Source organism: Petromyzon marinus, chromosome 55, assembly GCF_048934315.1.
Source record: "Petromyzon marinus isolate PM22_M1 ecotype Great Lakes invasive population chromosome 55, UKy_Petmar_22M1.pri1.0, whole genome shotgun sequence".
NCBI classification, from domain to species: Eukaryota; Metazoa; Chordata; class Hyperoartia; order Petromyzontiformes; family Petromyzontidae; genus Petromyzon; species Petromyzon marinus.
Genome location: NC_133721.1, coordinates 13,131,011 through 13,144,435, shown reverse-complemented (window position 1 = coordinate 13,144,435; position 13,425 = coordinate 13,131,011).

Genomic DNA, 13,425 nt, shown 5'->3' with positions numbered 1-13,425 from the left:
GCTTCCAGTCCATATAAGGGCACCACGGGGTGACCAGCCCCTCCCCACCCAGCCCCACCCCACCCAGCCCCACCCAGCCCCTCCCCACCCAGCCCCTCCCTATCCTCCCCTCCCCTCCCCACCCAGCCCCACCCCACCCAGCCCCACCCCTCCCACCCCCCACTCAGCCCCTCCTCACCCAGCCCCTCCCCACCCAGCCCCTCCCCACCCTCCCCTCTCCACCCAGCCCCACCCCTCCGACGTGGACAGACATCCACAGACATACACAATTAATCCCCTGCCTCCTGTGAATTAATCCCGGTTGGGCTACCAGTCCACTACGTTTCCTACCAGTATAAACGACATAACATGTAACACCAAACCCGAGAGCCATAGCTGGCTACATGAGTCACTCCACAACAACAGGAGCATCAGTCGGAGTATCACATTTTTAAATGCACCTTTAAGATCAGCAAACTAAATAAAAATGCAGATAATACTTTGCAGCGGTCATCCGGAGCGAAACATTTTATTTCATTTTACGCCACTGAATAGCAGTGGCAGCTAGGGGTGTACAACTCCTCTAGAGCAGTTTTGAGTGAAGATCTCATAGGTAGTGATTAAAGTTGCAGTTTATTGGCAATAGCATTCCAGACCCTGGGGGCATCAATAGCAAAGGCCCTTCCTCCAATGTTTGTACGCCTTTATCTTCCCCGTCACGGGGGAGACAAAGGCGGCCGGGCGTGGTTGCTGGCCACCCCAACCCCATCTCGTGTGTCACAGTGCCGGCCCTCAATAGGTGCCGGCACTTGCCCCCAACAGTCTGTTAAAGTCAATAATATTGTTGTTTTAATGGATATTGGTCGCGAAAGTCGACGTCATAGTCTGTTAAATGCTACAAGGCGGGGGGATCTTTGTCTTTTGACGTCATCGTGCTACTTGCGTGACAACACCGTGGTGCTACTCGCGTGACATCATCACCGTCATCGTGTTACACGCGTAGCATTATCGTCATCGTGTTACACGCGTGACAGGATCGTCATCGTGTTACACGCGTGACATCGCCGTCATCGTGTTACTCGCGTGACATCGCCGTCATCGTGTTACTCGCGTGACATCGCCGTCATCGTGTTACTCGCGTGACATCGCCGTCATCGTGTTACTCGCGTGACAATACCGTCATCGTGTTACGTGCGTGACATCATCACAGCGACAACAGCAACATTACCGCCTCGCAGCTGCCAGGCCTCGATTTGTTCCGACTCCCAAACATTAAAGTGAGCGCAAGAAAACAACTGGACTCGCTGCAGTGGTCGCCGCGGTGGCGAGATGTCGTAGCTATAAGAATAGTTGTTTAGGGGCCGTCCATAAATGACGTCACACACCTAGGGGGGGGGGTCAGACATTTGTGACGATATGTGACGAGGGGGGGGTTTGAGAAATGTGACGTCATATCAAAATGCGCAACTTTAAATAAATATAGACACGTTCTACTTAATTAAATAGACTTTTTTTAAATAAATGTTTTATCCTACAACATCAGAGTGCAGCGCCACATTAAATACGCACTACAATGACAATAGTTTAAAGCGATTTGAATTTTTTTTTGGGGGGGGCAGAGCTTTGTGACGTCATATTTGAGGGGGGGTCTGACTTTTTGTGACGCCGTGTGACGAGGGGGGGGGGGTCAAAAATCGTCAAAAATCGCGTGACGTCATTTATGGACGGCCCCTTAGCCTTTTGCATGGCAACAAAATAGTTGTGTTGAGATGTTAAAACACCAAACTGAAACCTTTTTACGAGGAATCGTGTCTGCACTGACCACACATACTTGTGGTGAACGTGAACACACATGCTCTGACGGTATATGATGACCATGCATTGTCTTTAAACTGATTGGTCCACAGCAGAGACAGCTTTCTTTAGAGCCTAGTCTCAAACAGCGTTAGACCAGAGGACAACGCCAAAAGGCGAACAGCACGAAAACACGATTCCTTGCAAAAGGGTTCAGTTTGGTGTTTAAACATCTTAACATTCCTGCATTCACGAAAGCTTTAAGTCAAGATCTTAACACAACTGTTTTATTGCCAGAAAGGGTGAAACCTATTTCTTATATTTTGATACTGTCAAAGGAGGTCACATGATGTTATAGCTGTCAACCCATACGGTTTACCCCGTATCCTTGTACAGATGTAATGACAGTAAGAGTCAGCCTACGGCGTGACTGGACTAGTGGCCACGGGAGGTAATGACCGTGGAGTCAGCCTATGGCGTGAGTAGACTAGTGGCCACGGGAGGTAATGACAGGGGAGTCAGCCTGCAGTGTGAGTGGACTAGTGGCCACGGGAGGTAATAACAGGGGAGTCAGCCTACGGCGTGAGTGGACTAGTGGCCACGGGAGGTAATAACAGGGGAGTCAGCCTATGGCGTGAGTGGACTAGTGGCCACGGGAGGTAATAACAGGGGAGTCAGCCTACGGCGTGAGTGGACTAGTGGCCACGGGAGGTAATGACAGGGGAGTCAGCCTACGGCGTGAGTGGACTAGTGGCCACGGGAGGTAATAACAGGGGAGTCAGCCTACGGCGTGAGTGGACTAGTGGCCATGGGAGGTAATGACAGGGGAGTCAGCCTGCAGTGCGAATGGACTAGTGGGCACGGGAGGTAATGACAAGGGAGTCAGCCTTCGGCGTGAGTGGACTAGTGGTCACGGGAGGTAATGACAGGGGAGTCAGCCTGCAGTGCGAATGGACTAGTGGCCACAGGAGGTAATGACAGGGGAGTCAGCCTGCAGTGAGAGTGGACTAGTGGCCACGGGAGGTAATGACAGGGGAGTCAGCCTTCGGTGCGAGTGGACTAGTGGCCACGGGAGGTAATAACAGGGGAGTCAGCCTATGGCGTGAGTGGACTAGTGGCCACGGGAGGTAATAACAGGGGAGTCAGCCTACGGCGTGAGTGGACTAGTGGCCACGGGAGGTAATGACAGGGGAGTCAGCCTACGGCGTGAGTGGACTAGTGGCCACGGGAGGTAATAACAGGGGAGTCAGCCTACGGCGTGAGTGGACTAGTGGCCATGGGAGGTAATGACAGGGGAGTCAGCCTGCAGTGCGAATGGACTAGTGGGCACGGGAGGTAATGACAAGGGAGTCAGCCTTCGGCGTGAGTGGACTAGTGGTCACGGGAGGTAATGACAGGGGAGTCAGCCTGCAGTGCGAATGGACTAGTGGCCACAGGAGGTAATGACAGGGGAGTCAGCCTGCAGTGAGAGTGGACTAGTGGCCACGGGAGGTAATGACAGGGGAGTCAGCCTTCGGTGCGAGTGGACTAGTGGCCACGGGAGGTAATAACAGGGGAGTCAGCCTATGGCGTGAGTGGACTAGTGGCCACGGGAGGTAATAACAGGGGAGTCAGCCTACGGCGTGAGTGGACTAGTGGCCACGGGAGGTAATGACAGGGGAGTCAGCCTACGGCGTGAGTGGACTAGTGGCCACGGGAGGTAATAACAGGGGAGTCAGCCTACGGCGTGAGTGGACTAGTGGCCATGGGAGGTAATGACAGGGGAGTCAGCCTGCAGTGCGAATGGACTAGTGGGCACGGGAGGTAATGACAAGGGAGTCAGCCTTCGGCGTGAGTGGACTAGTGGTCACGGGAGGTAATGACAGGGGAGTCAGCCTGCAGTGCGAATGGACTAGTGGCCACAGGAGGTAATGACAGGGGAGTCAGCCTGCAGTGAGAGTGGACTAGTGGCCACGGGAGGTAATGACAGGGGAGTCAGCCTTCGGTGCGAGTGGACTAGTGGCCACGGGAGGTAATGACAGGGGAGTCAGCCTATGGCGTGAGTGGACTAGTGGCCACGGGAGGTAATGACAGGGGAGTCATCCTGCAGTGCGAATAGACTAGTGGCCACGGGAGTTAATGACAGGGGAGTCAGCCTGCAGTGCGAATGGACTAGTGGCCACGGGAGGTAATGACAGGGGAGTCAGCCTTCGGTGCGAGTGGACTAGTGGCCACGGGAAGTAATGACAGGGGAGTCAGCTTTGGGTGCTAGTGGACTAGTGGCCACGGGAGGCAATAACAGGGGAGTCAGCCTTCGGTGCGAGTGGTCTAGTGGCCACGGGAGGTAATGACAGTAAGAGTCAACCGCCGACGTGAGTGGACTAGTGGCCACGGGAGGTAATGACAGGGGAGTCAACTGACAGCGTGAGTAGACTAGTGGCCACGGGAGGTAATGACAGGGGAGTCAGCCTGCAGTGCGAATGGACTAGTGGCCACGGGAGGTAATGACAGGGGAGTCAGCCTTCGGTGCGACTGAACTAGTGGCCACGGGAGGTAATGACCAGGGAATCAACCTACGGTGCGAGTGGACTAGTGGCCACGGGAGGTAATGACAGAGGAGTCAGCCTCAAGTGCGAATGGGCTAGTGGCCACGGGAGGTAATGACATGGGAGTCAGCTTGCAATACGAAGGGACTGGTGGCTACGGGAATAATCGAGAATAAGCGCGTGGCCAGGTGACAGAAGAATATGGTGGAGTCTGCTGGTGGAGCGAGCGTCTAGAATCAGAGAGAAGGTTCGGGAATCGGGGCGTGACCTTGGACCGTATCTAAGATGCGCGGGAGGCTCCGGGCTGTTGCAGTGGGGTCTCCGCCTGTTCGAGTGTAAGCACGTGACTCCTTAATAAAGAAACCATCTCAAGACAAGTGCGTCCAAGTCGTCTTTTATTAAGGAAATTGAGTTTTCAGGTCCATATACGGTATACAACCGTTTCGATACGGGCAAATTTTGTAATGTCTTATTTCTTTGTGTTTCTCCCTTGTGATGGGACTTTGTAGGATGAACGTTGAGATTTATAAGGGCACGGGGTGACCAATGAAGTCTGAATTGGTCTGTAATGAAATAGGCACTGATAAAGGGTTGACAGATGTTAACTACCTCGCCTGGTATACAGGTGGATCGTGGGTTCGATCCTGACCCTGACGCCTGCTGTGTATTTGGAGTTGTTCTCCCTGTGGTCGCGTGGATTTTCCTTCGGGTCCTCTTTCTCACAGAGGTCCAGTAGGAGTCTAAAGTATAGGAGAGGTATGCAAGTCACGAAAAAGATGTCCATGTTGGCCAGGTTATTGAGTGGGTGCCCATGTTGGTTAAGTCGAACAGAGTGACGTGGTGGCGTCACCACGCTAAGGATGAGCGTCGCTCAACGCTCAACCTGAGCTTGATCACTGCTCGATAACATAGACGTGTATTAAACATGACCCAGCTTGATCGGTGCTCGATCAGTGCACTCGCTATAAGAGTCGCCCTTTCACTACATTTCGCCCGACCGTGTGTTGCTAAGCACCAGGATTCAAAAGCAGCCTGGATTTTCCGTCGCTAGGGGCCTCCCTCGTGTTCCAAGCTCGCACTGCGGCTGCTGTGCTGAGAGCTCCGGAAAAAGTGTCAAAAAACATCCCACGGCGATACAACTCCCTAGTCTCACGCAAAAAGATCCTCCCGTATAGCCTCAAAACACACCCACCGTTTTTAAACAAAACCTCAACAAATTCGTCACATTGTGTTAGTGGCGAGATATTCACTACCTCGCCTGGTATACAGGAGATCGTGGGTTCGATCTCGACCCTGACGCCCGGATATTTGGAGTTTGCGTTTCTCTCTTCCCGTGGTCGCGTGGATTTTTCTCCGGGTCCTCCAGTTTTTCCCCCCATATTTAGAATTTACATCACGCGTTTAGAGTATTCGGCTGCAATACATTTGCACGTGTTAAGCCACTTCGTTGAGCTTTCGTTTGTGGCTCGGTCGCTTCTGAAAAAGAGTTAAATAGTTCAACGAACCATACCTGCTACAAAAAAATAAGTCTGTCATCTCATTAGGGTTTTATAAATTGACGGATCCCCCCCCCACCTCCTAAATAAATCACGCGTAGTGCATCAGAACTTCAACAGGTAGATGCGCTCATCTACTTCGGCAACGGAACATGAAAGACGCAGCAGCCACAGCTGTGCGATTGTGGTCATGCAACCCAGAGGCTGGACCGCACAGTAAACCCACTGTGGCCTGCGCTCCTTCAACGGAGGGGGAATTGGTAAAGCCACCACACGCACTCTCCTCTCCCTCTCTCTCTCTCTGTGCCGTATCCTCTTTCATCGTGGCCAGCAGCAGACTTCGACATTGGCATCGAGCTCCTGAACGTACTCCACTGCTGCCACTGCTGCTACCATAATGCGCAAGAATAATATTTGAAAAAAAAAACTCCTTTCCGGACTTGGGCTATTATTGAGCCCAGACAAAAACAAAGCCCTTTTTTTTCTTTGTTCCAGTCGGATTTTCCATTCGAATTTTGGCTGCCAAACGGCAACCGCTGTTTTGCTAACGCGGCTTTGTGGTGCCTGTCTTTTTTTATGTCCGCGTTTCTCACCACGTTGACACGAGAGGGCACTACAGCTACAGCAGTCGGGTTCCATGAATTAAAAAACCTCAATGTCGTCAAAAACACTGTGGCTTAAAAAAAACAATTGTATAATAGGCGACGGTTCGGGCAACGGCTCTTCCTCGAGAGGTAGGTACCCACCGGCCACAGCTACCACCACTCCTTCGTCATTCCACTGCTGGATCAAAGCTTTTCCACGCAATTCTCGGTTGTAGGAGTCGTTTTGACCATCCTTCAGGTGGGTCATTTGCGGGTTGCTGTGAAGCGGGCGGCCAATGACCAGTTCTGGCATCGGTCGCTCCTGACGTAGAGGTACCTCTCTGGCCTCTCTATGCCCTGTGAAACATTGCCTCTGAAGTACGTGCTCTCTTGAAGGATGAGTTATTGACGAACGTGCCAATCCACTGGTGGATGAAGTGCAGTTTCAAGTCTTAATATCAGTCATGGGGTTGTTTGACCATACCTCGTCACGCTGTTCTGCACAGGTTAGTTAAACAGGGAGCTCAGGATAGATTCGGTTATCTATTACAACGTGGAGAGTGCTGTTTGTTGCTGGTCGTTCGACGTTTTGGGCCTTTGGGGGCCTGGGCTCAGAAGACTGTGTTTTAACAAACAAACAAAAAGAGAAGACGATATCACGCACCAATGATGTTTGCCGTGTCCCGGAATCGAACTGAGGTGACAGCCACTTGGGAAGTGAGCGTGTCATTGCAGGCATGCTCCTGAAATGATTGAGTTGCCGCAAGGCCGCGCGTCCGACGGCATGTGCAGTAAATTAAACTTTTGTCTGCTTGTATATAGTGTTAGGTTGTCATTGTCCACACGCGACTCTCATGATAATGTTGTCGTGTGTGTGTTATACACGTGAGTAGTTAATGTACAGGGTGGCCCAAAATTCAGGACACACAGGGTTATTACATTTATTTTAACAAATCACGTAACGTTATTTGATTATATTAACACGTGTTCAGACGGGCTTTGCGTTAACATTTATGCATGCGTCGATTCTCTTTGAAAATGAATGTAGGACTCTCTTTTTAAGACGACAATCTTCGAACACGCATGAATTATGTTTTATTGTCTCATTGTATTCGGGGTTCTCGGTCGAGTTTTTGTAACCGACGGATTTTAGGTGACCCCATAGGAATAAAAAAAAAATAGCTATTATAAAAAAAAATACGAGAGATAAAATATTCAAATGCTTTGACGCCAGTTTTAAAATCAACGAAATAACCCGATGTGTCCTGACTTTGTGGGCTTTTGTTGGCCACCCTGATGTTCTTAGAGAGAATAAGTAGGCTTAAAATTGGCACGAATGTATAGTCAGGCATATGTCCGATGAAATGGCCCGAGAGGACAATCACTGAGGAGATGGAACAATGATTCGCCGCACGTGTAGGAGTGAGATGGATTGTGGAATTGTAGGACCCACGAAGAATTGTGATGGCGTGGGGGAAGGGCCTTCATTCAGCAGTGGATAAGCCATGGATGATGGTGATACTCATCAATTCTTCTTCGTATGGCTGGGGAAGCGGTTGTAGTTTGATGTCGAGGTTAGCGATCCATTCAGCGGATTCAGGCGAGGCAGAGCGAGTGGTCGCGATGCCAGAAGTTCAGAATGTAGGCGATCGTCGTCTGAATCAGACTATTTTTTAATACTGGAGGAATCCGATGATCTATAAAGCTCTTTTTCACAGATATCCAGTCGGGGCACGGGGTAAGAACGTTCCAACAACAAACAGTACAACAAACACGATGGTAGTGCAAAGTACAAGTAAGGTAAACACGTCACCCAAACACAAACAAATACAACACTAAACCACCCCCAGCCTACCAGGCAAAGCCCACCGAGGTATTAATTTATTTTTCAGAAGCGACCTGGCCACAAATGATCAACAACGTTGCCTCATCATTTGGACATTTATTGCGCCAATATCATCTCAATAATCTTAATGGGTGGTGGCCAGAGTCACGATTTGGGCTGCTTATCACGGTCCATGTCTTCTCTGTCGCACCTTCGATAAGCACGGTTGGCTACGTACGGTCCAAAATAAGTTCGCCGTGCAGCCTATCTTCAATAGAACCAAAGAGTATGGATCCTTGCAGTCACGAAAGCTTCAAATCTAGAATTATCCTCAAACGGTTTAAGGGTTGTCCAAGTTTTCCGGTGGAAGGTTGAACCCCTGGAGCTTCGCTGCTCGGGTCAGTTACCAGGTTGTAATTGGCGATGTTTTTCGGTCAAACCATGCCGATCAATAATGAAGAGTAACGTAACGATTGATCAATACGAGACGGTGTTTGTGTATGTGCCGGCTGGGCGTATGTTGTGTTTCGAGGTGAAGTGGGGAGCGGTAGTGTAGCGCTACGAATCCTGCCCCCCCCCCCGAGTTTGATTCCCACTCACGGCCACCAACACCAGTCACGATTATCTGAACCGGTTCTGGGCCTCCTCCCCAAGGTCGACTCGGCCTCAAATGAGTACCTGGTGCGGTGTGTAAACATCGCCACTGGGGAGACAAAGGTGGCCGGGCGTGGTACTGGCCACCTACCCCTCGTGTGCCGTGGCGGCTTTGTAAAGGTGCTCGCTAGCAACCCTTGCCCAAACAGTCTGTTAAGGCTATGCGGAGATCTGTCTTTGTATTTAGGTAATATTATGGTGCGTCACAGATGAAGCGTTAACAGAGGATGTTGCTTACGTCGTTTTACACAAATTCACTTGTCAAATTGTAGGCACCGCAGTCGAGTTCTTACAACTGGTATTATCAGCAGCAGCAGCAGAATAATAATAATCGTTGGCAACATCAGCATCAGGGGCAGCATCAGCAGCAACATTAGCAGCACCATCAGCATCAGCAGTCTCATCATTAGCAGAATAATCATCATTAAAGAAATCAATCGTTAGTTTGCGTGCCAATATCGCCCCTCAATTAAGTGGGCATCAGTGCACATTACGACGGAACGGGAACGGTAACAGCGGGTACGGAGCAGCAACAGGGATGATAGACGAGACCCATCAGACCCTCAGCAGAGTCAATTGCAACCGTGCGAATCGAATAGCATAAGAAAGTTAAGTGGCACATGAAGAATAAATAAAATAAATGAAAATGAAAGAGACAGTTTTTATTTCAAATTTTAGATTTCATCAGCATTAGAACATAAGTTGACGCCTCTCATAGTACCATTATCAGCAGCAGTAGCATTTCCATCATCATTATCAGCAGCAGTAGCAGCATTATCATCAGCAGCAGAATTTATCATAAACGATACCATTAGCAGGCAGCATCAAAATCAGCATGACTGTCAGAAAACAGTCACCAATAGAAATATCATTATAATAATCATCAGCAGCAGCTGTTGAGAGGGCATCTATAGAAACCGCCTCTTGGATAAAGGCGGCTATTAGAAGTTGAGCAGCAGCATCATCATCATCAGCGGTAGTCATCATCAGCAAATATTATAACAATCATCATCAGCAGCAGCAACATCATCATTATTAACATCAGAAGAGCGGACATGATGACTGGACCCCTCTTGGATAGAAACGACGCTTGGAAGTTCAGCAGCATTATCATCATCAGCAGCAGCAAACATACTCATCAGGAGCAAACAAAATCATTAGATTGTGCAACACATTTTTTTGTTCCTGGGTAGTAAGTGTTATTTCCTAATTGTGAATGCCTCCAAAGTACAGAAAATGGCTATTATTCCCCACAAACTTTGCTTTTGTGACCAGAACAGTGATATTTTTAAATGTAACTATTTTCCAGAACATTCCAGATATATTCAGTGCTGAGTAAACTTGGAGTAACTTTAAGAACATTCTAGAACTTTCCAGTAATATAAATAGTAGTATGTATACAGGGGCCTTAAGCCCACCAGTTCAGTTTAGTTCCAGCTGCGTAAGTGGATGCATATCTGCATTTTTCTGAGATGGCATCAAGAGGCTGCAAGCATCCGGCAGACGCATTTTGCGATGTCTGCGGCCAATTTATCAAGACAAGAGCGAGAAAGTACTCTGTGGAAGCATCTGCTAATATGTGTGAGGCCTACAACAAGGCATATTTCGGCATGCATGTCGGGGATCAAGACAAACCCCGGGCACCTCATTTCACCTGCGAGCAATGCAAAAAACTCTGGAAGGTAAGATGGACAATTGTTGCTCGGAGTTTTATGTTATAAAAAAATAAAATTGTAAAAGTTTTAAATTTTAAAATGTTTTATAATTTTCAATGTTATTGAAAAAAATATATGAAAAATGTTGCAAGAATCTCTTACACATTAGTCATGGGTGAAATAAATGTATTTTTGAAGGATGGTACAGATGGGAAAAGAGAGCCATGAAGTTCGCTATCCCAAGAATTTGTCGGGAACCCAGTGACCACTCAAGCAACTGCTACTTCTGCATGGTGGACCCTGCCAAACGTCTGACTGGCAAGAATGCACCTGCTATCACGTATCAGACCTTCCTTCATCCATCGCCCCGGTGCCACACTGCCATGAGCTCCCCGTACCCACTCCTTCTGGAGAGAGAGCAGCCGTCTTTAGAAGAGAGCAGCAAGTCAGAAAGCGAGGAAGACGTTGTAGATCCAGATGAAAATTTCAGAGGTGGAGCTGAGGAGAGAAACCCATACTACCCCAACCAAAAAGATCTCAACGACTTGATTAGAGACCTTGGTCTCACCAAGTCCAATGCCGAGCTTTTGACGTCTAGGCTGAAGCAGTGGAACTTGTTGGATGAAAGTGTGCAAGTCGCAGACCAGAGGAAGCGTCACCAACCTTTTTGCAGCTTCTTCACCCGTCAAGATGTGCTCTGCTTCTGCCACAATGTGACCAGCCTGTTCGAGGCATTCGGTATCGCCTGTAACCAGTATTGAGCGGCACCTCTTCATTGACAGCTCATCCAGGAGCCTCAGAGCCGTGCTGCTCTATAATGGTAACAAGTACCCGTCTCTTCCCCTGTCTCACTCGGTGCACCTCAAAGAGGATTACAACAACATCAAGACCTTGCTGAACGCCTTGAAGTATGATGAGTACGGCTGGGAGGTCATCGGAGACTTCAAAATGGTGGCATTCCTGATGGGTCTCCTAGGCGAAACACGGCAGAACGAATTCTTCGGCCGTGGCTGATCATTGTTTCAACACAGCGGGTTCTCGTGACATTGTTTTCTCCGATACCAAAGTACTCTGCAAACCTCCCAGTTATGACCAAAGATTTGTCCATGAAGCCATGCAGATATACAAACACAGACACAACTTCAACCGAGAGGATGGTTTCAAATTGAGCAACCATTGGAAAGATGTTATAAACCAAGTCAAACTTTAGCTAAATTGCTCTCATTGCTCTCGTGCAGTGAACCACCGCATCCCCCGAACCCTCAGCATAACAAAAGGCGGCTTAACTTAGCCTTCCACCTCATCATCGTTCCCTTCATGGCTCCTCCCCCCCCCCCCTTAACCTGTATATAATATTGGGTGTCTCAGAGCTCCTCACTTGATGCAGCTATCTTGCTGTGACTATTCCACCTGAAGACGGAAGCTTGTGTTGCCTCCGAAACGTCGTGATTTAATTGAGTTGTTTTATTATTATTTTATTTTACCTACGTGACTTTACCGAAAAAAACAAAGAGTATGAATCCTTGCAGTCACGCAAGCTTCAAATCTAGAACTCCTAGGCGATTTTATCAAGTTTCCCTGCTATCTTTGCGTTTGGGACAGCAGGGACACCAAGGCGCACTACCACAGGCGGGACTGGCCACAGCGGACCGAGTTCTCTGTGGGGAGGAACAACGTCAAGTGGGAGCCACTGGTGAACCCCCGGAAGGTGCTGATGCCACCACTGCACATCAAATTGGGCCTTATGAAACAATTTGTCAGAGCTGTAGATAAGGAGTCGGCAGCCTTCAAGTACCTTCAAGACTTCTTCCCTAAGCTGTCTGAGGCAAAGGTCAAAGCCGGTGTCTTCGTCGGACCACAGATAAAGAAGATCCTGGAGTGCAATTAATTACCCAAGAAACTCACTAGTAAGGAGAAAGCGGCTTGAAACAGCTTTGTCGCAGTGGTTTGTGGCTTCCTTGGCAATCACGAGGCCGAAAACTACGTAGAGCTGATAATTGTTTTTTTTACCCTTTTATCTGGCAACAAAACTGATGCATTTTTTTACAAGGAGTCATGTTTGAATTGACCACAATACCTGCGGTCGGAATGCAAACAAAAAGCATAACTCTGATAATGTATTGGCACTGTCCTTGGAATTGATTGATCCACACCCGAGACAGCTTTCCTTAGAGCCTCGTCTCACGTGGTGTTGGACCAGATGACGTCTTTTGGCAAAGGATGTTCCAATACTATTTGGAGCTGGTTGAGACTCTGGTGAAGAACTACGGCACAATCGGCTGTCGGATGTCCCTCAAAGTCCATATTCTTGATGCTCATCTTGATAAATTCAAGGAGAACATGGGAGCGTACTCGTAGGAGCAAGGCGAGTGCTTCCACCAGGATATACTGGACTTTGAAAGCCGCTACCAAGGACAGTATAACGAGAACATGATGGGAGACTACATTTGGGGACTGATTCGTGAAAGTAATTTACAGTATAATCGTAAATCTCGAAAACTGCTCACTTCTAAATCTTTTGTAGTCATTTTTGTTTTACTTTAGTATGAATACATGTGAATTTTGATTCATATGTTGTTTTTTTCTGACTTTATGTAAACAAAATGACACAAATTCGCCCGATTTCTCATTAAAAATAGGTACATTTCAAAAGATCATTGTCCTGGTCACAAAAGCAAAGTTTTTGGGGAATAATAACCATTTTCTATACTGTTTAGGCATAAGCAATTACGAAATAACACTTACTACCCAGGAACAAAAATTTCGTTACATAGAGTAATCAGCAACCATAATCATCATCAGCAGCATATATAATCATCAGCAGCAGCAAACATAATCATCAGCAGCAAATATAGTCATCAGCAGCGAGCAATCATCAACAGCAAAGATAATCTTCATCATTAGCAGCAGAGA